We start from the raw sequence: 21,513 nt of genomic DNA on the forward strand, positions 1-21,513 counted from the left end.
CTTACTGCTGCCATTATAATCTGAGAGGAAGATAGTGTGTGAGAGCACCTCTAATGCACCTCTAACGTGCATTTATTGTAAACCTATAAATCCTTTATCAACATGTTGTGTTGTGTTAATGGCAGTTTGTGTCTAAAAAGGTGAAAATGTCTACATTATATTGCGTAAGGTATCAGAATGAAAATTTTTTTTTCAGTTTCAGCCATTATTTCTCTAATAGGGGAAAAAAGAGAATAAATTATACAGGGGCTATATGAACTGCATCTGTTTTGTACAGGGTGTTGAGATGACAAAATGCAGTTCATAAGGCTGTATTCAAAGAGAAAAATAGGTGCAGCTATGCTGTGACTTACAATATGTAACTTACAGATGCTTGGATCCTGGAGGGCAATTCAGAGTCCTGTGCAGGGCACCAGCAGATGATGGAGAGAGGTGAGCAATGGAAAATGCTCACTCCTTGATGGGCGCTGGATTGCAAGGAGTGACTCTTCTCACTTGGGGTCCATCCTTTTAATCCTTCTCTGATAACAGTGCAGAATTCATCTGCCATTTTTGAAGCTAATAGTGCACAAAAAGCAGTGAGCGAAGGAAAACCTTTTTTATAGTCAATCTCTATTTCAGCAAGCTATTTATTAGTTACCTTTGACAAAAGGGACTGACGTCCTCTTTACCAAGCTTCCAGGTTAGAAGGGAAGAAGCGGGGATACCTTCCATACACCTGGTTGGAGCTATTTCACTGAAAACAGTATGCCCATGACTCTGCCACAGAGCCTATTCGCTGGCAGCCAGCACCCTGCCTGCAGGGAGAGTAGGGCAGCTCTGAAGCTCTTGTCATCAAGAAATGTGCTGTAGTTTACACTTAAATAAATATTAAATACAACACATAAATAGTTCTTAACTAATGCTGAAGATGCTTGGGCCAGGATAGGGTTTGCTAGATGCTTTGAAAGATATGGGCAAAGTTGCCAAAGAAGCCACTGTAAAGTCCCCCTGCAGTAAATCTGCTTCATCTATGCACTAAATGCACAGCCTTTGTTATTTATTCTCCTATATAAGCACCACAATCACTCTTCAAAATAGAAATATTGATCCTACTTCCAGCAGTGACTGGGCAAGCACCTGAAGCAAGCTATATTGCTTGGAAAATCTGCTAACTTGTTTCTCACATTCATCCCGTAAGCTACAGCGAAGTACATTGTGTGATGCCTAAAGAGAAGCTTAAAAAAAAAAAAGGTAACGAGCAAAAATATTATCTGGCTGAATTTTCATATTAAAGGGCAGAATATCTAGCAGAATGAGGCATGTGTGAGTGTACTGTATCATCAGAACAGCACTAAAACCCCAGTACCTGAATACTGACACTGAAATGTCGTGCTGATCCTTTGGTAAGTGACAATGACTGATCCTTTCTAGACTGCTTCAGTTATTGCATGTGTTGTTCACCCTGTGCATTGCATGGGTGAGATGGCAGGAGAAAAGTTCATTATCACTCAGCACTACCAATAACCTGGCCCTCGTGATCCAAATCTGTTTAGCTAATAACAGAAGTATTTGAGTAGGGTATAAATGGAGATGCTAAAATTGATCAAGTTTGAATCTTAGTAAACGATTTAAAGTTCTCTTCAGAACTGACTGTTCACTCAGTCCCATCCCAATTAGAACATAAACATTAAAAATTATGTTATAAACGTGACAGAAAAGAAAATGCAGGTATATAATATGCAGGTATATAATATATATAATATAATAGAGCATATTAAGTCCTCAGATATTGAATGGAGTACTGCTTTTGTTAGAAAGCACTCAAACTGGCTGCAAACCTTGCAGAAAGAGAACAAACAGAATTCATCACACAACCTCAGGCATGGATACATAACATGGAAGTAGAAAGCTCTTCCCTCTAACTCTTAGAAAGAGTTAGAGATTTGAATGAATGATTCATCCAATTAACAGCGTAATTAAATGAGCATACTAGCTTCTTCAGAATGAAAGAAGAAGAGAAGGAAAATGGCTGTATACTAATATTAATTAACTAAGCAATGTTAATTAAGTGACTACCTAATTAGATATGGGACAATGAGGTTTCATTTGTAGTATATGGTAATATTTGCTTTCACCAGATCCAAATCTGTATTAAGTAGCTGATCTCAGTTTATTTACTGTACATTTTTTAGGGACTGATAAGAAAAGTTGTCAAATTTTCCAGTGAAGCAGAAGAGGATTTTCTGGGATATGCTCATGAAAATATTACAGTAAAATTGTCCTTGACCTATTGGCTCTCCCTAGAAATGTCTTCTGCAAGGACTACAACGTCTCAGAATGAATATAAATGTTCCTGAATAATTAATTCTGTATTTTATATAAAAGCATTAGTAGAATTGCTGTCAGATTTGAATATATAGAAATTTAATATTTAATCAATTAAATTCTGAAACTAATAAGACTTGAATGGTAATAAACAAATGAAGGTGGTGATTACTCCTTAGTTGTTACAAAATGCCCCCATTCACATGAAATTACTTTTCTTATACAGCTGAGAAAAGATGCTTAGAAAGATAAACAAGATGGTGATTCAGGCTATTAAAATTAGTTTGTCTTCAGTTTATAACTTTTATCTCCTATTTTTATACTATCTTTTTCTTCAAACTAACTCAGTTCCTTTTTTTGCCATCTTTCTTTATTGCTTATGTCAAACTGTAGAGAATACTCAATAATTACATTAAAAGAAGATAGTCATTACTTCAAAGTTCTCCAAAAGACCAAGGAAAGACAGTAATGAATAAAACAATTAGTCCACTTAGCTCCTTCTGAGGACAGCAGCTCTGTTCTCATTTTGTCACCTATTCATCTCTACCTATATTAAGCTTTTTCATGCTGTTGTCATTTCCTGGACAGCTGGCAGCAGCCATTTTTCTGGCATGCCTATTTTCTCAGTTGGGTTTTACTCCAAAATAATGTATTTCTGCTGTTCAAAGAGCTTTACTTCCCCTGTATTTTCTTGCTCCTGCCAGGAAGCATGCTACTATTTAATGACTCAAGGAACAAATTACTCTATCTCAGCTTTCTTCCTCAAAGGCCATTTCTCTTATCAAACTATGCCTCCTTTCTTTCACTTGGAAAAATAAAAACCTCTCATCATGTTTGGTGAGCATGTAAGTGAAATCCGCTGAACCAGCTCCAGGTGTTACTGGAGCATCCAGGAAAGAAAGGAGGGATAATTCACTGTCATCAGTGGGTGCTCCCTTCTGTTACACCGGGACACCCTGGTTCTGACCTTGTCTTCTGTCCATGCTCTGCATCTGCTATCTGACTTTCATAGAGTCATAGAATGATTTAGTTTGGAAGGGACCTTTAAGATCACTTAGTTCCAATCCCCATGCTACAGGCAGGTACCCCTCCCACTAGATCAGGTTGCTCAAAGCCCCATCCAGCCTCGTTTAGAGTTCTTCTAGGGAGATGGCATCCACAACCTTGCTGAGCAACCTGTTCCAGTGTCTCACCACGCTCACAGTAAAGAATTTCTTCTTAATATCTAGTCTAAATTTACCCTCTTCCAGTTTAAAACAATCTTCCCTCTTCCTGTCACTACATGTCTTTATAAAAACTTCCTCCCCATCTTCCCGATAGGCCCCCTTCAGGTACAGGAAGGCCACTATAGGGTCCCCTCAGAGCCTTCTCTTCTACAGGCTGAAGAGTCCCAGCTCTCTCAGCCTGTTCTCACCGGGGAGGTGCACTCACCCTCTGATTATCTTCATGGCCCTCCTCGGGATCTGCTCCAATAGCCCAATGTCCTTCTAGTGTCAGGGGCCACAGAACTGCATGCAATACTCCAAGTGGCATCTCACAAGAGCAGAATAGAGGGGCAGAATTTCCTTCCTTGACCTGCTGGTCATGCTTCTCTTGACACATCCCAGTATACATTCAGCCTTCTGGGTTGCAAGTGCACACTGACAGTTCATGTTGAATCTTTCATCAACTTGACACTTCAAGATCCTTACTCCTCAGGGCTGCTCTTAAGCCATTCTCCACCCATACTGTACTGTTGCTTGGGATTTCCCTGACTGAGATGCAGGATCTTGCGGTTGGCCTTGTTGAACTTCATGAGGCTGGCATAGGCCCACCACTCAAGGCTGTCTAGGTTGCTCTGAATGGCATCTCTTCCCTCTAGTGTGCCAACTTCATTACTCAGCTTGGTATTGTTTGCAAACTTGCTGAGGATGCACTTGATTTCACTGTCCATGTTGCCTACAAAGATGCTAAATAACACTGGTCCCAGCATCAATCCCTGAGGAATGCCACTCATCACCAGTCTCCACTTAGACTTTGAGCTGTTGACCACAACTCTGAGTGCAAAGTCCAGCGAATTCCTTATCCAGTGAGTGCTGCATCCATCTTTCTCCAATTTGATGACCACGATGTTGTGCAGGACAGTGTCAAACACTGCACAAGTCCAGTTGTTCTTCCTTTATTCACTGACACTATAAATCTATCATAAAAGGTCTCCAAGTTTGTCGGGCACGACTTGCCCTTGGTGGAGCCATATTGGTTACTACCAATCACCTAATCTTTATTTTCTATGTGCTTTAGCAGGGCCTTTGGGAGGGTCTGCTTCATGATCTTGCCAGGCACTCAGGTGGCTGGTGACTTGCCTTAGTTTTTTCCCTTCTTAAAAATGGGGGTTATGTTTCCCCTTTTCCAGTCAGTGGAGCTTCACCGGGCTGCCACAACCTTTCAAATAAGATGGATACAGCTTGGCAACTTCATCCACCGGTTCCCTCAGAACCTGTGGATGGATTTTGGCAGGTCCCATGAAAATGTGCACCTTCAGGTTCCTTAAATGGTCTTGAACCCAATCTTTACTTACAGCAGGAAGATTTTCCTTCTCCCATCTTGTACCTTTGTTTTCTGCAGCTTGGGCCATGTGGCTAGAGCCCTTGTCGGTGAATACTGAGGCAAAGAAGTCATTGAATACCTCAGCTTTCTCCATACCTCTAGTGACCAGGTCTTCAGTTTCCCTCCAGAGAGGGCCCATGTTTTCCTTGGCCTTCTTTTTATCACTGATATACTTGTAGAATTTATTCTTTTTTTCCCCCTTGTCTCCCTGGCTAGATTTAATTCCATCTGGGTTTTAGCTTTCCTAATCTGAACTCTGGCTGCTTGGACAACTTCTTAGTAGTCCTCTCAGGTAACCTGATCGTGCTCCTTGCTGATCTATGGAGGCCTCCTGGCATTCTTGCTTGCCTTCTTTTTCCTTAGGATGCACTATAGCTCTTTTAGGAAGAAGGCAATCTTCAGCACAAATATGAGGCTGTGCAGGCTCTCATACCTAGATGCAGAGTCTCTTCTGATTTTAGATGTTGTATAAGAGCAAACCACCTACTTCAAGGATCCTTCAAGGATCTTTGCAATGCCTGTTCTCCTTTCAGGTGATTGCTACAAACAAATGCCTCTGCTGAGCTCAGAGGCAGCTGTCTCATTTTTGTGCATAACTGTACAAAACAACACATTTGCAGAGGGAAGTGACTTGTTTGTCCAAAAGAGAATGAGACCCTTGTCAATACATGCAGGGACCATTCTTTCAGACAGCTCTGCAGCTGGAAAATTGCCTGGCAGCAGTATGAGGAAAAAGACTGATGTTGGCTCAGTCAATTAAACCAGCAAACAGCTCTTAATCTTAAAACAGCATGCATTCAAACATGCTGAGCTTCTGAGTACAGCTCACTGTAGTTTGCTTCCCTTTCACAGAGCTGCACAGCACTTTTGGATAGAAGGCTGTCATGGCCCTGAGGGCACTAACAGTTCTTCCAGCCCCTGCTTGCTCTCTCCTGAGGTCTCCCATCTCCTCATGCTCATTGACCTATGAACCCCATTTCAGCTTGGCTCTGGGCCTTAAGTCCGTATCCAAGCTGTGCTGTAGGTGTCCCTGGCTCTGGCCCTACAGTCCCAGAGCAGTGCTACACTGAGCCACTTGGTTCACGTGGCTCTGTTTCCCTAACAGATTTCAGACAAACACTGCTGCTGCCTCCTCAGTCCCGTTTGCAGTCTGGCCTCCTTTTGCTGATTCTTGGTCCTCCCTGGACTTGGTCTCTTGCTTGCTATTTTAGGGGCTTTTGATGCCACCTGTTAACAACACCTGGCTCTGCCTTCAGCAAAAAACAGTTATGTTCTGGGACATGCTTGTTGTTATATATAAAGAATCTCTATTCAGATCCCTGTCCAGCAGGTACGGATCCACTCCAGGTACATACTGTGGGCAAGCACATAGAGCAGATTTGAATCTCTTACAGACTATTCAGATCTGACTACTATGCTGATGAATTTAAAAACAAACAAACAAACAAACAACAAAATTCCTGTACAGTCAACAAATGTACAGTTGGAAGAGTAGCGCAGTTAGGATGGAACCCTACAGGCGTTATAGTTGGAAAGATTCCTGTGGTGGAAAAGAGACAATCAAAGAAGAAATGCTTACTATATCTGAGGACCTAGAGTCACAGTGAAAAACTCCAAAAAGGACAGATCTTCAGAAACAGAACATTCCCCAGTAGTGGTCAGCCCTCAAATGGGGTCTAGGAGAGGTGGAGCCAGGCTCCACCCCCTTCATGCAGGTAAATTGCCTTCACCTGTGGTCCCACGACTGACACAGTCCTTGCCTCAGGTGATCAATCAGTGGTTCAGAGCATGACTCAACAGTTCCCATACACTTCATCCCTTAATGGCATGAACCAGTAATAGAGTTAGCTAGAGGGTGAGCCTTCCCTAATACAGGGATACAACACACTGCGATGCTTATACAGTTGCCTGTCACGATGCAGGTTGACACAATTTAAGATGAGTGAGGATCAGTGTATGGTTGAGGTTCATGCATTCTCATGGGCCAGTGCTTGGTGGTGCTACTGGTGGCATGCAGTTGTGTGGTGCAGATCCATCCTATGCTCCATCAGTCCCACATAGACCATCACCAGATGCTGTGCATGATCTCACAGCAACACTGGAAAGCTTCGACGGCATTTTGTTCCTTCCAGTGATCCTAGAGACTCAAAAGACTCACAGAGTAATACGGATGTTTCAGGAGTACCAGGAGGGAGAGATCTGCCCTCCAGAGCAAGATACAGGCCATATTTCTACCCTTGGTCAACACTTCAGCTTGTTTAACTTGGGCATGCCCCAGCTGCCTGTACCACATCCTTTGGCCAGATGTCTGTGGCTGCACAACGGTCAGGCATCAAAGGGAGTGTCCTGATCTTCCATAAGGACATGATAGGGGTCCCTTTAGCAATGAAGACCAGAGTGTTGACCAAAATATCAGTAGGCCATATACCTATTAGCAGAGGGGACTATCAAGCCTCTCATCTCCAATAATCTCCCCCAAGGTGCAAGTAGGCCACACTACTTCAGTCTCACCTACACCTTCCAAGGCTATTTTATTCTATGGGTACCTGGTTCTAGATTCTCAAGGGCAGGGTGCAGAATATTATTTTCATTGCCAATTTTGGGCCTGACTCATTGATAATTGAGATTATCAATGTCTGTAATTTGGATCATAAGCGGGGATGCCCATGTTGTCTCTAACATTTTCAGGGCACTGGATCTGCTGTCTATTGGTTTTTCATTCAAGTCCTGCAGGGTTTCATAGAGTCCCTTCATCCACCCCTGAAGACACTGAGAGTCTGTCTTCAGGGCAGCCTTGAGAATACCATTATAATGTTCAATAAGGCCTGCCCCTGTTTGATTATATGGCAGTTGGAATCGCCATTCAATGTTGTTTTCTTCTGCCCAGCATTGTATCATTGCACCTGTAAAATGAGTCCCTTGGTTGCTCTCAATGACTTGAGGTGTCCTGTAGGCAGCCATCAACCTGGTAAGTGCCTTGATATATGCCTGGTTTGCTCTCAGCACTGGATAGGCTTGCATTAGCCCTCTTGTGGTATTGACACAGAGCAGGGCATATCTTGCCCCCTCAGACCAAGGGAGAGGGCCAATGAAATCAACCCACCATTGCTGGAGGGGATTGTGTTCTATAGCAAGATAGGCTGTTGTTTTCGGCAGTGAACTCAGTCTTGGAGCAAGCATCACAGTCTTGGCATGCCTGAGTGATGTCAGATAGCTGTATGTACAGCCCTTGGTCTTTTGACCATCATGCCTTAGGTTCTGATGTAACCAACAGACGATGTTCTCAGATGGTGAATTCTCAATCCATTGAACTTGGGTCAGTGTGTGAGCTTCATCATTTCCCGCTGACTGTAGGGGTTGGTGACCAGAAATGTGGTAGACATGTGCAGTCCTGTGTTTAACTGTATTCCATATGTTTAACCACATATCTTTGCCCCAGATTGGTCGTGTGTGGATAGTCCATTCCTGGGTGGCCCACTGTGCAATCCAAAAGCGAAGTCCCGGTACACAGGCCAATTATCTGTGCAGATATTCAGAATACCCTCACTGGGTTCCTTGGTTATAACCATCCACACAGCTCGCAGTTCTGCCCATCTTCCTCTGCAAACCAGACTGTTTCAGTGGAGGGATGGTATACTATTGCTTTCCACGTGCTCGGGTTATACTTGCTGGACTCATCCACGTACCAGGCATTTTCGAGAATAGGATATTGCCCCTCCTGAGCAGGACTCCTCTCTGGTGGAGCAACCAATGTCTCTTGGTGCATCACCTTGCCTTCACCTGTGCTCCCACATGACTGACCCAGTCCTTGCTTCAGATGATCAATGAGTTGTTCAGGCTATGAGTCAACAGTTCTGATACACACCCTTTGCCAGCAGGTTGACCAGACCACACTGTCTCTGGGTAGAGGTTTAAAGGAAAGAAAAGCCCCTGTTTGACTTCATAATCTAGACAGCTGACATTGCAAGCTGAGCCTTTCTGACTTTGGATCATCTTCCTGGAATGTTTGTCTAAAGAGTTGAAAGATGGCCTATTCTCTATGGTTCGTGTGTTGATGGTCTCACTGGCAACAACTGCATTAAAAAAAAAAATACAACATTGGTGTGCAGTCGTCATAAAGCAAAGGAACATGGAAGTTTCCTTGTCATATTGTGCAGTACATGGCAAGGCAAATGAGTTGGGATATGCTATCCGCAGTGCCGTTAAACTGGGCATCATTGTTAGATGCTGAGGTATCGCTGGCTATCTCCTACCAAAGTAGACTGTGAATGTGACTGTCTTTCATTAAAGGTTCTTATAATTCAGCAGAACTGATGAAAGTTTTCTCATGTATGTGACCTGTAAGATACAGGTAGGGATACTAACCAGGAGAGTGTTATTGCACCTGAGACTTACCCTTATCAGCAGTAGTCTTGCTGCAGAAGCACTTACCCTGACATGTATGGATTTTTGCATTATTATAAAAATTATGCATTATTATTTCATAAAGAAAGATTTTTTTAAAAAAATTCAGACATATAATGAAATACTTGATACTATATACCTATAAAAGTACGTTAATCTTAAGTTTCAGGAAACTCAATGTTTGCAGGTATAGCAGTTAATTACCAAATTATTGAGCCAAAATTATAAATGTAAGTTGAAAGGAAAATTACCCAAGCCTATGAAATTTCTGTGGCTTGATTTGTACTTCACATGTAAAGTAGACCTATCTGTGTTGCAAGAGTGTATTTAATTTCTAAGAAAGGCTTCAACAATTTCTATGTTGAAATAATGCATTCCTGGATATTTTAATTGCTAAAAAATCTTGTAAAATACATCTGATAAAACTGTGGATCTTAGGATAATTTCCTAATACATCTTTTCTATATTCTGTTCACTGGAATAAACACTTGGTCAAAAAGCACATGCATTTAAACACAAACATGCATTTAAACACAAACTGCTACATTTTGTGCTCTCTCTTGCTCTGTGGGAGTTAGGGATCTGTGCTTATTGTGGCAAGAAAGGCAGCAGGACGACAGTCTTAAATCAGTAGGAAATTGTCATTACAGCCTATAACAATTCATCTTTGTTAGCTTTGGACTACATATTCAGAAAAAAAACAAACGACCATAGAAACATTGCAAATTATCTTTCTTCTAATGGTTCCAGTTTGCTGTAAGGAAGCCCTGTAAGGGTTTTGTCTGCTATAAAAAGAGCCTGTGACAGATCTTATGATCTATTTGCTATCAATAAAATTCACATTACTCTTACAGCTCATGTTTTTCTTACATAAAATTATAAAAAAATTCAAGGTAGGTTTCTACAGTTTAATCCCTACTTGCCAAATCTATGTGACAGTGGGTAAGAGATACTTGAAACCAAGGAGAACAAACAAGTGGGAGCACGAGCTGCTTAAATAACTGCAGTCTTTTGGGAAACATAACCTTTTAAGTATAAACAGATTTTTTTCTTCTTTCTCTCAGATTCTTGGGAACTAGAGACTAAAAGAGATTTCTGTTTGCTAGGGAGAATATTGATTGGGGATTTACCACACAAGAGATGAAAAAGATAGAATAATAATACAAAGGCTTATGGTTTTATCATAAGAGATATCACAGACAGTCCCACAGTCATGTCTGCAGTTTGAAGTAAGCTGAGATATTTGACTTAAAGAGATATTTGACTTAAAGAGATATTTGATTTAAAGTTTAGTGCTTTATTTTTTCAGATTAGAATGGATTGTTGTGACACAGTAAGTAGAGGAAGCCTTGCTAACCACTAAATAGGCATTATTCTTGGATTGATTATATTTTAGCTATCGTTTTGTAGTTAACTTTTACTTAAACATGAGACAGTCTTAGACCTTTTGTAACTGGTTTACATTAGAAATCAAGTTGTCTTCTAATATTTAAATAAACAGCAAATAGCACTAAATTTTATTAATTTTAATCTTGTCCCAAACAGGCCAACTTTAGAAGTGAAGAATTTCTTAGCTTATAATACTTCTGTTTGGTAACAAATACTTGGTAAGTCACGGTACTGAAAGTAAGAAAAACATTCATTAAATATATATATTTTTACTTTTTTTTTTTTTTTTTTTTTTTTTTTTTTTTACTTTTTATTTATTTTTATTTTATATTGTTATGATATTATTTGCTAATTTTTTAATATCAGATCCAAAATAATATAGCATACTCAATAGAAATAGGAATCATTTAAAATATGCATGATCTTTTAAAAATACAGACATCAGACTCAGATTCAGTAGAACTTCCTTCATGTTTCATGGAAGCCCAAGTTTTAAATGCAGTTATTTTAGAAGGAGAATTCTAAATAAACATCTAAGCTAAATCTAAATTAGCTCCAGGACAAATACTAAAATAACAAATAATTATATAGCAATACAGTATACTGATCACAGATGTAAAACATTGATAAATATGCCTGATAATCCATAAATTAGTATTTATTTTGTAAGTTATTAATTAGCAATTTTGTTAGTTGTCAACATGATTACTATTTTCTTCCAAAATTGAATTTTCACACATTTGTCCAATGACTCTTTACTCTAAAATGTCTGTTTACTCTCTATCCAGGGATCCGAAAGTAAAAACTCTGAACTGAAATTAATACCTAACTGCTTTATTTAGCTGCTTCTTTTACATACATTACTTTGTCTCACCAAATATCTTTATTCTTAGAAACTCAATAGGGCTTTATGAGGACCAGTCAGGAATATGTTCTTCCCACTGTGGAATTAGATTTGAGGATTATGAAACTCCCTAGGAATATGAGGGATTGGACTTCAGGTGAGGAAGAGTTTCAAAATTGTGAAATTTTGAATAGCTGCTAGGAAAAAGTGATTCACACTGGGTAGAGAAACAGGAAAAGTTGCTGAGAAAGGCTGTGGATTCTTTGTCCTTGAAGATAATAAAATGTTGACAGAGCCATGAGCAGCCTTAAATAGGTTTCTTGGACCACATAGATGTTTTCCAGATAATCCTTCCAACCTGATTTACTCTGCCTCTATGAATCTGTAATTTCCTAATTTGTAGACTTAGCTTTAAGCAGTTCACATGCTAAAAGATGCCTCATATATAGTTCATGACTTAAGCACAGGTTAGATGGTTTGATTCTTTTAAAAATTCCTATCTTCATTTTTTAGTATTCTGAATAGCTTTAAGGCATATTACATATTTCCAGCCCCTTTCCCCTTCAAACAAATGTGTTATATAGCTGTTATCCTTCCTTTCTTAAAAGATTTTCCAGCAGGAACTGTAATCCAAAATAAAATGAATCCAATCTGTTGGTGTTAAAGGGAACAAACTAGTGTTTTTTCGTTATTAAATACTAAGATGACAACTGGAAATTCATACTTAGATGCTTGTGGATATTTATCTTCAACAAATGTGTTCAGTTCTTAGAAACAGCTAATATTTGTGATTTAAGTAGGCAGGATCCCATGTTATTCATGATTTAGAAAAAGAGAATGGATGCTGACTAAAAGAATTGGGTGCTGCTGCTTTGTAGATTGAAGTAAAAGATATCAAGGACCCCTGTATTGTCCTAAAAATATGCTGGAATTCTCATCAGGGTTGTAATACACAAACACAAAATCACACCAAAGTGAAACAAAAACAAACAAAAGACAAAAATCCCCTAAACAGAAAAAAAAAAAAAACCAAAAAAAAAACAACCAACAAAGAGCTGAAAGAACCAACAAGCCAACAAAACATTTACAAAAAAAAAAAATGAGGGATTCCACATGCTCAAGTATAATTCTTTGCTGGAGTTAACAAATATTGTCTTATTTCTGGACATCACTGGTTTTATTTGACCTCTAAGACAGTTATTGAGAAAGTTAAGAAAACATGGAGTAGTTAAAAATTAAAAATCTAGCTCTATCAAGAGATTTTGTAGGTCGCAAATATGCTTCCTAGAGGAGCGTGTTCATTTGTTATTCCAGGATATGGAGACTCCTGACTGTGATGCAAAGATTAAATCCCTGAACTACAGTTTTAATTTTCGTGGCATTTCCTCATGAGTTACTTCTCATAAAACCTGTTTGCTAAATGAAATTAAGCTCTTTAGAGAGTGTTTTAAAGAAGTGTTCAGAGGATTTGAAAATGATCCCTCTTTCATAAATAAATTTGCTTAATTCCCCTTCTTGTAGTGTGGGTGCCCTAGAAGAGAAGAACCTAACATCACAACAGAACATAATCAGTATGAAGATGTCTGAAAGAGATAGCTCTCTCATTGTAAATGGGAGAGTATGCCACTGTTGTTTTTTCTCTGGAATATTTCCAAGCCTCTTGACAGAGAAAAGATGTGTGATTTATCTGACTAAATGTAACTGTACACAGTGTAGATGTGGATATCTCATCTCATTACCCTTAGGTCCTCTTCACACTCAGTACAGAGAAATAGGCACTTTTAGGGCACTATTCCTTTTATCTTAGAGCTGAAAGATAAAATGGCAGGGTTCTCTGTATTGTCACCATAAAAAGTTAGGAGACACGAATAATACTGAAGGTGACAACTCTCATTTTCAAAAATCTTCTATAATCATATGCCCCCAAAGCTACTCGTAAGTGAAGCATAAGGGCTACCTAGGGGTAAGCTTTCTTTTTGTGCTTAGAATATATTAGTGGGAATAAAAGGCTTTCATGACAATAAATTTGCTTTGCAAAAGCTGCTTATTTTAAAACACAGAAAGAGACAAAATAGTTTTACCAAGTCATTCTGATCTGACCCAAATACATCGAGTTGGTAGCACTGAGCAATATTTTTCTGTTCAATTTTATTGATACTTAGAACAGAATCCGGGCACAAATTCAAAGGCAAACATGTCCGGCTGTAATGGAGCATGTGGGCCACTTGATGGAGCCATTAGAAGTAAGGTAGGAAGCCTGTCTATGGCTGCATCTTCTGTGATTGTTTCATTAAAATGTAAGCTTGTGTATTAGCATCTAAAACATCTGAATGTCAGCTGCATATGTAGAAAACAGAGCAATGCCCTTAAGGAGGAGGAACAAAGCTCCCATTGCCTCCTCTACAAATTAAACTTATTACTTCGGGGAAATTAAATGTGATACAAAAGCTTTATCTTTTAATTCGAATTGGTTTTTTGTTTTTTTGTGGGTTTTTTTTGTTTGTTTGTTTTTGTTTTTAAACCAAGAAAGGAAGTGCTAACAGCATGACCCAAAGGTGACAAGAACTTGGTTTACCTTTAGCTTTGGACGTCCTTAGTCAAGGAAGTCTTACTGATCCCACTTCTCCTCCTCCTGATTTGGGTTTAGCCTCTTCCAGCCTCTTGTTACAGAGAAGTGACACTCCCATAACTGTCAAGCACACAGATATTTCAAAAACATCCCTCAGTGAGCCAGGTGCTCACCAATGGTAAATAATAATGAGGAACACTGCTGAATGAAACATGCTCTTGTAATTTTTGCAGTTCTCTATGTCTGTTGTTTCTAGCACTTGACAATATCTTAACAGATATTCAGCTGACTTACACAAAGGCATTTTAAATGTAACGGAATAGATATGGAATAAACCAAAGCATATTAACTAAAAGATATTTATTACAAAAAGGAGATGTTTTAAGTTATTGCAAATAGTATTTAAAACATCTATTTATACAATGTATTAACAAAAATCCTTTTGGTACTATTTACACTAGTACTGTTTTGCTTTTAAAGAATACAGTTGAAAACAGACTAGATACAGTTTTTTACTTTTCTTACATAGAAATAGATAATATATCTCTTATGCATTTCTGTTTTTTATTTGGAATTTAATTTGGACTGAAGTACTCATAATACATTGAGACATTTAGTGAATTACATGAGCTGATAAAAAGATTCACTTCAGTATTACAAGAGAATCTGGCCAAAGAAAAACTGCAGTTTTTCTATAATGGCATTGAGATACTGTAGACTGTAGTTTTTTACTTTCAAGTGCAGATGCTTATATTGAAAAACAAATGGTGATCTCTAATGTTGTCTCATTCCGTATTAATTATTTCTTAGTACTCCATTATATTTTATAATCATCATAAAATCTTGATAAAGATCATAAACTCAACATGCTAATACAGACAGTGTAATTATTTTGTAGTTTTCTTACTAGCATTTGACAGTTTATTCTGAATGGAAAGATTCAGTTGTTGAGGGAACATAGGCGAAAAATAAACAGAAACATAGGCAAAATTTGGCCTAAAGTGACAATATTCTATACTGACAAAATAAAATTCCTTTTTTTTTTTTTTTTTTTTCCTGAAGAGTCTTCTTGTGCCTCACAGTCAAGAGAAACATGAGATTAAATATATAAAAGAATCAACAAATGCATTAAGAGAAAGATCTTTGTAAAAATGCAGAAGTCTCAGTGGATTGAGAAGACTACTGCCACTGTTGTCAAGTTTCATCTTCCTTTCCAATCCTTCATCTGTTTTTTATTGTTGGTGTTGTTTTTTTCCACTCTTCATTCATAATCCTGCCCACAAGCATAGTATTACCAGAGATTATTGGAAGAATATACTGTCCACTGTGTTCTTTGTAGAACTTCTTGCCTTAACCTGATTTGCAAGTACCTATTTGCTTGAGAGGCAAATCTGCATTTAATACGGAATTTCCTGTGACGTTCCATTGAACCAAGAAAGGGGTTTACAGATATGATTTATATTATATTTAAAACGCATGCAGAAAAATCCTATAAAAAATGCTTCATCACAATTCATTTTCATAGCATCACTTATCTAATTATTCCATGACTACAAAATCAAAATGATGCATGGTGATATTAAGCAGTTACAGCAATTAAGTGAATATGTGATAGAATTGCCTAGACCAGAGGATGAAGTTTATTAAAGCTTAAAATCATAATGAAGTAGTTTAATTTTTCTCCTTGCAAAAATTCTCTGCCCTACACTTAACATCAAGAATCAGACAACAGTAGCTACAGCAGTTTTTAACCTTAGTGCCTGCTGTCAGTGTTGCATTAATTTTTATCTTTCTGATGATTTTTAAAAAAGCACAGTAAAATATTTTTCCCTTCATTCCCTGGCTTTAGGATCCTTTCTTGCTTTTTCTTAAGAATTGGAAAATGTGCCGTTTACTCAGTTTCTTTTTGATTTGAAAATCACCTACCCCTACCTTTATGCTGATAGATCCAAATTTAGTCTGTTTTATCTGTGCTGTCTGTAAGTTCATTCCATGTGCAGAACAGTCATCCAAGAAATCCTGTTGTGAGATCTGCTTCAAATCTAGAGAGAGCTGTGTGCAGAAAATGTGATAACACAAAAGATTTTCAATATTCTGGGCACAGCAATAAAGCCATTTAGGCTAAATAAACAGATGTAGAACATTGTTTACATTACAAAGTCTTAGTTGTATTGGGTGACTCACAAAATGTGTTGTGCTTGTTTGCATGGTAACAACTAGAATGAACTTCTAGCTCAAAAGCTCTTCAAACTCCTTTCACATGGTTATTGTAGTCTATCTGGAAGCTCTATAGAAAAACAGGATTGTCCCTAAACCTGTGCAATGAAGACTTTTTTGAATAAATAACAATAAATATCGCTAATAACAAAAGTTTACTCTCTTTATATGAGTCCATAAGGACATATTCAATGCTTAGGCAGTAGTGGGCATTGCTGAGATAAAGCTTTATTTTCCTTTTTTTTTTCTTTAAATACCACTAGCGTGTTTTATTGGACACAAAACAAATCAATTTCTACCACTTTTACTGACACTGGTTTGGGGAGTAAAAAATGACCCCTTGCACAGACATGAGGAACTAATAGAATTTTCTAGGAGCATATGAATAATCTCAGAATTATTTAATGGGAATGTTGATTGGTTGTAAAGTACTTGTTTAAAAGTTACTTCGTCCTTCAGAAGAATTTAGATTTCCACTTCATTTGTTGAAAATTCTTTTCTTGAGCTCCCTCATTTCATTGAGATTGCTCTCGGTTTTCTTTCTTCATTAACCATTATCTTGTCAATGGCTTCCACTTTTATTCTTGCTTCTACCTACTCTAAAGTCTCCATTTTCCTAATCTTCATACTGCAGCACATATAATAGAGTATTTGTTTTTCTCAAAAGTACCAGAACTTTATATTTTTCTCCCTACAGCTTTATTTACTGTCTTTTTTTTTTTTCCCCCATGAAGTTCAGTTTAGAATGTGTGGTTCTAGTCTGTATAATCTATCCCCTCTTTGTGCCCTGCTGTCCCCCTAGACTGTGAAATGACAGTTTTTTGAGTATAGTAACTAGTGCAAAGGAATGTTTCTCGTTTCTCTAAGCCTTCAGTGTAGTTTCTGATCATGAATCTAATACTTCTCCTAGTTTATTAGTTCTAAGGTAGGATAGATGAAAAACACCAGAAAATAATTTTCAAAGATTGTAGTGATTTTGATTATTTCTGAAAACTGAGCATCTCTGCTGCTGGCAAACCTTAACTCCTGTTTTAGTGGAATCCTGGAAGATGTCGTAGATAAAGGGGAGGCTAAAATGTACAGTGTTTCAATATAACTGACTCGTAGTAGCTTTCTTCCTCAGAAACAAAACAAAACAAAACAAACAGAATGGTGCAGCATACTACTTTATTATTTGTTCAATTTGTTCAATACAATGTAGCTCATAATTGTTCAAGAGAGTTTCAGAATAAATACCGGACAATTAATTCCTGTTGGAAATGAAAGAAACTTAAGAGGAAATTGGAAGCTGTGAGATGAGACAAGAGCTGAGTTTCAAAGTAAATAAATGTAGACCATTGAGCTACTGCAAAGCAGAATCTACTGGCCCTTAAATTCAGTTCCACTAGTGTATACAGCTCTATCACACCATCACATGGCAGACTTAGTAGCATTCCTGACCAGTGTCTTTAAGAAATTAACGAGTTCTCACTCTTTTACGATTTGAGTTTGTAAAGCACAGATAGATGTTTGTGACAGCTTGGCAAACATGTAAATGATCTGGTCATTTGCCTGACCATATGGCATGATGGATTTAGAATGACGTCCCAGCTTGATGAGAGGTTGGGACAAATAAACAGAAATTCTGTAGTATTAATTGCAATTGTCATTTATGTTTTGCAACACTATATTTGAACTAAAACAAAATGCTTGGGAAAAGTACTGGAGAGTCTGTTTCCTTCTGGATTCTTATGACATTTCCTCTTCTCTTGCCAGCTACAGTGAACCTTATAAAAGGCTGCCTTAAAAATAGATGCTCAGAATTTTGATCTAAGTACCTAGAATTATCAATCACTGCTTTTATTTACTTCTCAGAAATAGTGTATGCCTAGGACAGCAATATAGTGATTCTTCTAAGCAAAGCAATCAAATGTTCTTTCTTTATTCTATAAATTTCCTTTTCCTTGCAGCAAAATTGCTATCATTATTTTATTAAAATCCAAAAGACAAAACGAGAATTTTCTGTAATTGTACAATATGACTGGAAACAATGAACTTAGGGATAGTTTAAAATATATGTATACCATAAAACTGAGTATAAAGAACTAGAATTTTAATGAAAAAGGCATTTTAAAAAATGTTTCACAACAGTAAATATTAAGGAAAGCATCAGTAAAAATAAGTACTCTGCTGTGAACACAACTATTTCTTTAATATTAAGCCAAACTTCCCAAAGTATGATAATCTCACTGATTTGAATCATTTACTCTAAATTGCTGACATAAGACGAAGTGTGTGGTATGAAAGTGTTAACTTCTCAATGATTTAAAGAGATAATTTGTACAGGTAACTTTAACAATTCACTCTTACTAATTTAATATTGTATTAAAAAGGGAGCATTTAATTAGAGAACAAAACCTAACACTCTGATATCAAGGAAATGAAATGTCATCCTGTGGTATAACTACTGCAAGTTGCAGAACACAGGACAAGTGATCCCTGAAACATTACATAACTAGATGCTACTTTTTCTCATGTTTCAAAATATTAACACATACTGCAGGATATGAAACACTGTCCTTCCCTTAGTGTCTTCTGTTATGCATTAGTTTGGAAAGAAATTAGTGTATACCCATTAATTCTAAACGCCCTCCAGTTTTTAATTGCTATCAGGGAAATCTCTCTGCTTAGCTTCTGGATTCTGTTACAAAGCTGTAATAATGAAAATTATCAGATATTGAATTCCTGTTTAGAGAAACATGAAGCTAAGTAGGAATGTACCATGTATCAGCCTAGAAGAAATAGCTAATAAATGATTGCCTGATCACAAAGTAGAATTGTGGATTTCAATGATGAAAGAATAGAAAACATTCTGATTTGCATTTGGTGGGTTACATATAAGCAAACAAAAACAACTAAACAAAAAATTGTGTGACAAAGGAAAAATAAAAGGGCACGGTGCAAGGAAAAAATTTAAATAAGATCCTGTAACATATCAAAGAAAAAAAGTGGAATTTTTTAAAAACTGAGAAGTGAGATGAACCTTGAAGCCAAACCAAAAGAAAAAAAAGAACCACTCCACAGGAAAGAACATCTCATCAGAAGTTTATTCAATATTCTTTTGCTTATTTATTTATTTATTTTCTCAGAGATTACATTTTATACAAGAAGTCCTGTGTAGAGCCTGTCTATCTTGAAATGCATAGAACTGCTGGGAAGAACGTGATCCCACACCTTCGGCAAGTGGTGCTTACACAGCAGGGTCATGGCGGGGGGACAGAGGGAATGTGGTAAAAGAAGAGGAAACTCAATAGTTCAGATGGAGGACTGTTAGCTGAAACAATGTCTCCAGCTTTTAAGGCAGGACATATGAAGGGTAAGTTTCACATTTCAGATGTATTTACATACTTGAGAGCAAAGTCAGAATATGGATCTGGTCAGTGAACAAAGGTTTAAAACATTTTGGGAATTCAGCAGCCGCAGTTCCTCATAGCAAAGAGCACGAATGAACAAGGAAGAAAAACTGTCACGGGAAAAAAGCCTTAATGTAAGAGGAAACCAACATATAAGTCTCTTAAAAAGACTTAATATAGGAGGAAACCATAATATTACAAATGCTCATATAAAATAGAGTAAAAAACAAGATGCAAGAGTGAAATTCAGGAAATTTGCAACATGCAAGGTGAAACTGTGAAGAGGTACAAAAGCTTATGTGCAGTAAGAGTTTGAGATGGTACAGAGCATAAAATTAGGACCACTGTAGACTTTGCATGTATATACAAAAATTATATGAACAAGTGAAAGTTAAAAATAGTGTTTGAAAGCCAGGGTAGCTTTAGAGAGAGCTTTTGACAGAATCCTGAGGGGAAGAAGATGACAATTAAGAAGAGTGAATTTGTGTTCTGATGAACAGCAATAATTATGCAGATTCTGAGGGAGTAGCTTCAGGTATTTCATAATAGAAAGTTCTATAAGCATTGTAAGGATACGAGAAAAAGAGTGCTTTGAATTGTGTCATGGAAAATGTAAAATGCCTGCTCAGTTTGTATCATTTGTAGCATTTGCATGTTTGCCTGAATTATAATGGGCTATTATGAGTACTGAGGTGCTAGCCCTTCAAAAGTGTCTCTGGCATGGTAACTTGGGTATCACAATGTGATGTTTTCATTAAAGATTTATTCATATTTAAACACCACATGTTTATGGACCTGCTTGGTAAGGAAATAAAGCCACTGAAACATTTTCTGAAAAGAAAAACTTATCTGAAGAAACTGGTTTGCCTATTTGCAACTGAAAATGATTATGCTTTTTAAATAAAAAGAAGAAAAAAAGATATTCCAGAGGGTTAGAAAACATTTTAAAATGACAAAATAAGGTTCCCAAGACTGTAAAATGACTTACTGATAATTCTCTTTCAATACATTGATTTGGAATTTCTACTGACATAATTCTGTGTATGTCTCAAGAAAAAAAAATGCCTGTACTAATCTCTAGTCACACTAAAGGAAAATTAACCTGAGTCTGTCAAAAAGTTGAATCTCAAAGTCTGACTGATCACGTGTATTTATAAAAACTAATTACACTAATTAAATGTACTTACGAATACTTACAGGACTGTGAGTGTAGCAATTCTTTTTGAAAGATATTAGGGTCATATATTATTTAATGAGACCTGGAACTGTCCTTTGAATACTGAGTATATAATTGTCATATGCTTCTGTTTTGTGTCATACGATGAAAGCCAGCACTGTGATAGCTGAAAGTTTGAACTTCATGAGCAAACTGAGTGAAAATGTTTGCAGGCTTGAACAGCAAAGTTGTATAAGGAAAGTTTTCCAACAACACAATGAAAATATGGGGGAAAACTCCCTTCTTCAACCTTTACATCAACTATATAAATAAACATTTCCCATTGGTCAAGATCAAAGATGTGTTAGGTATAGCCAATTTGAGAAAATACATTAATACTGGATTAATTGGATCTAATTAGTGGACAGTACATAGCCAAATCACACAGAGAAAGAAACAAAGATAGGGAAGGGTTGATAAACTCTAGAACTGTCCCTGAAATGCTAGAAATGTTTTCTGCTGTGGTCTGACACTGCACTGACTGTTTGTAACCTAGAAAAGTTCACATATTTATAGATGATCATCAACAAATTTCAGTTATAACCTTTCCTTGACTTCCAGAATTAAGCTGCAAGGGGAAAATAAAAAA

Source organism: Tympanuchus pallidicinctus, unplaced genomic scaffold (genome assembly GCF_026119805.1).
Source record: "Tympanuchus pallidicinctus isolate F22 unplaced genomic scaffold, pur_lepc_1.0 scaffold6, whole genome shotgun sequence".
Classification (NCBI taxonomy): domain Eukaryota; kingdom Metazoa; phylum Chordata; class Aves; order Galliformes; family Phasianidae; genus Tympanuchus; species Tympanuchus pallidicinctus.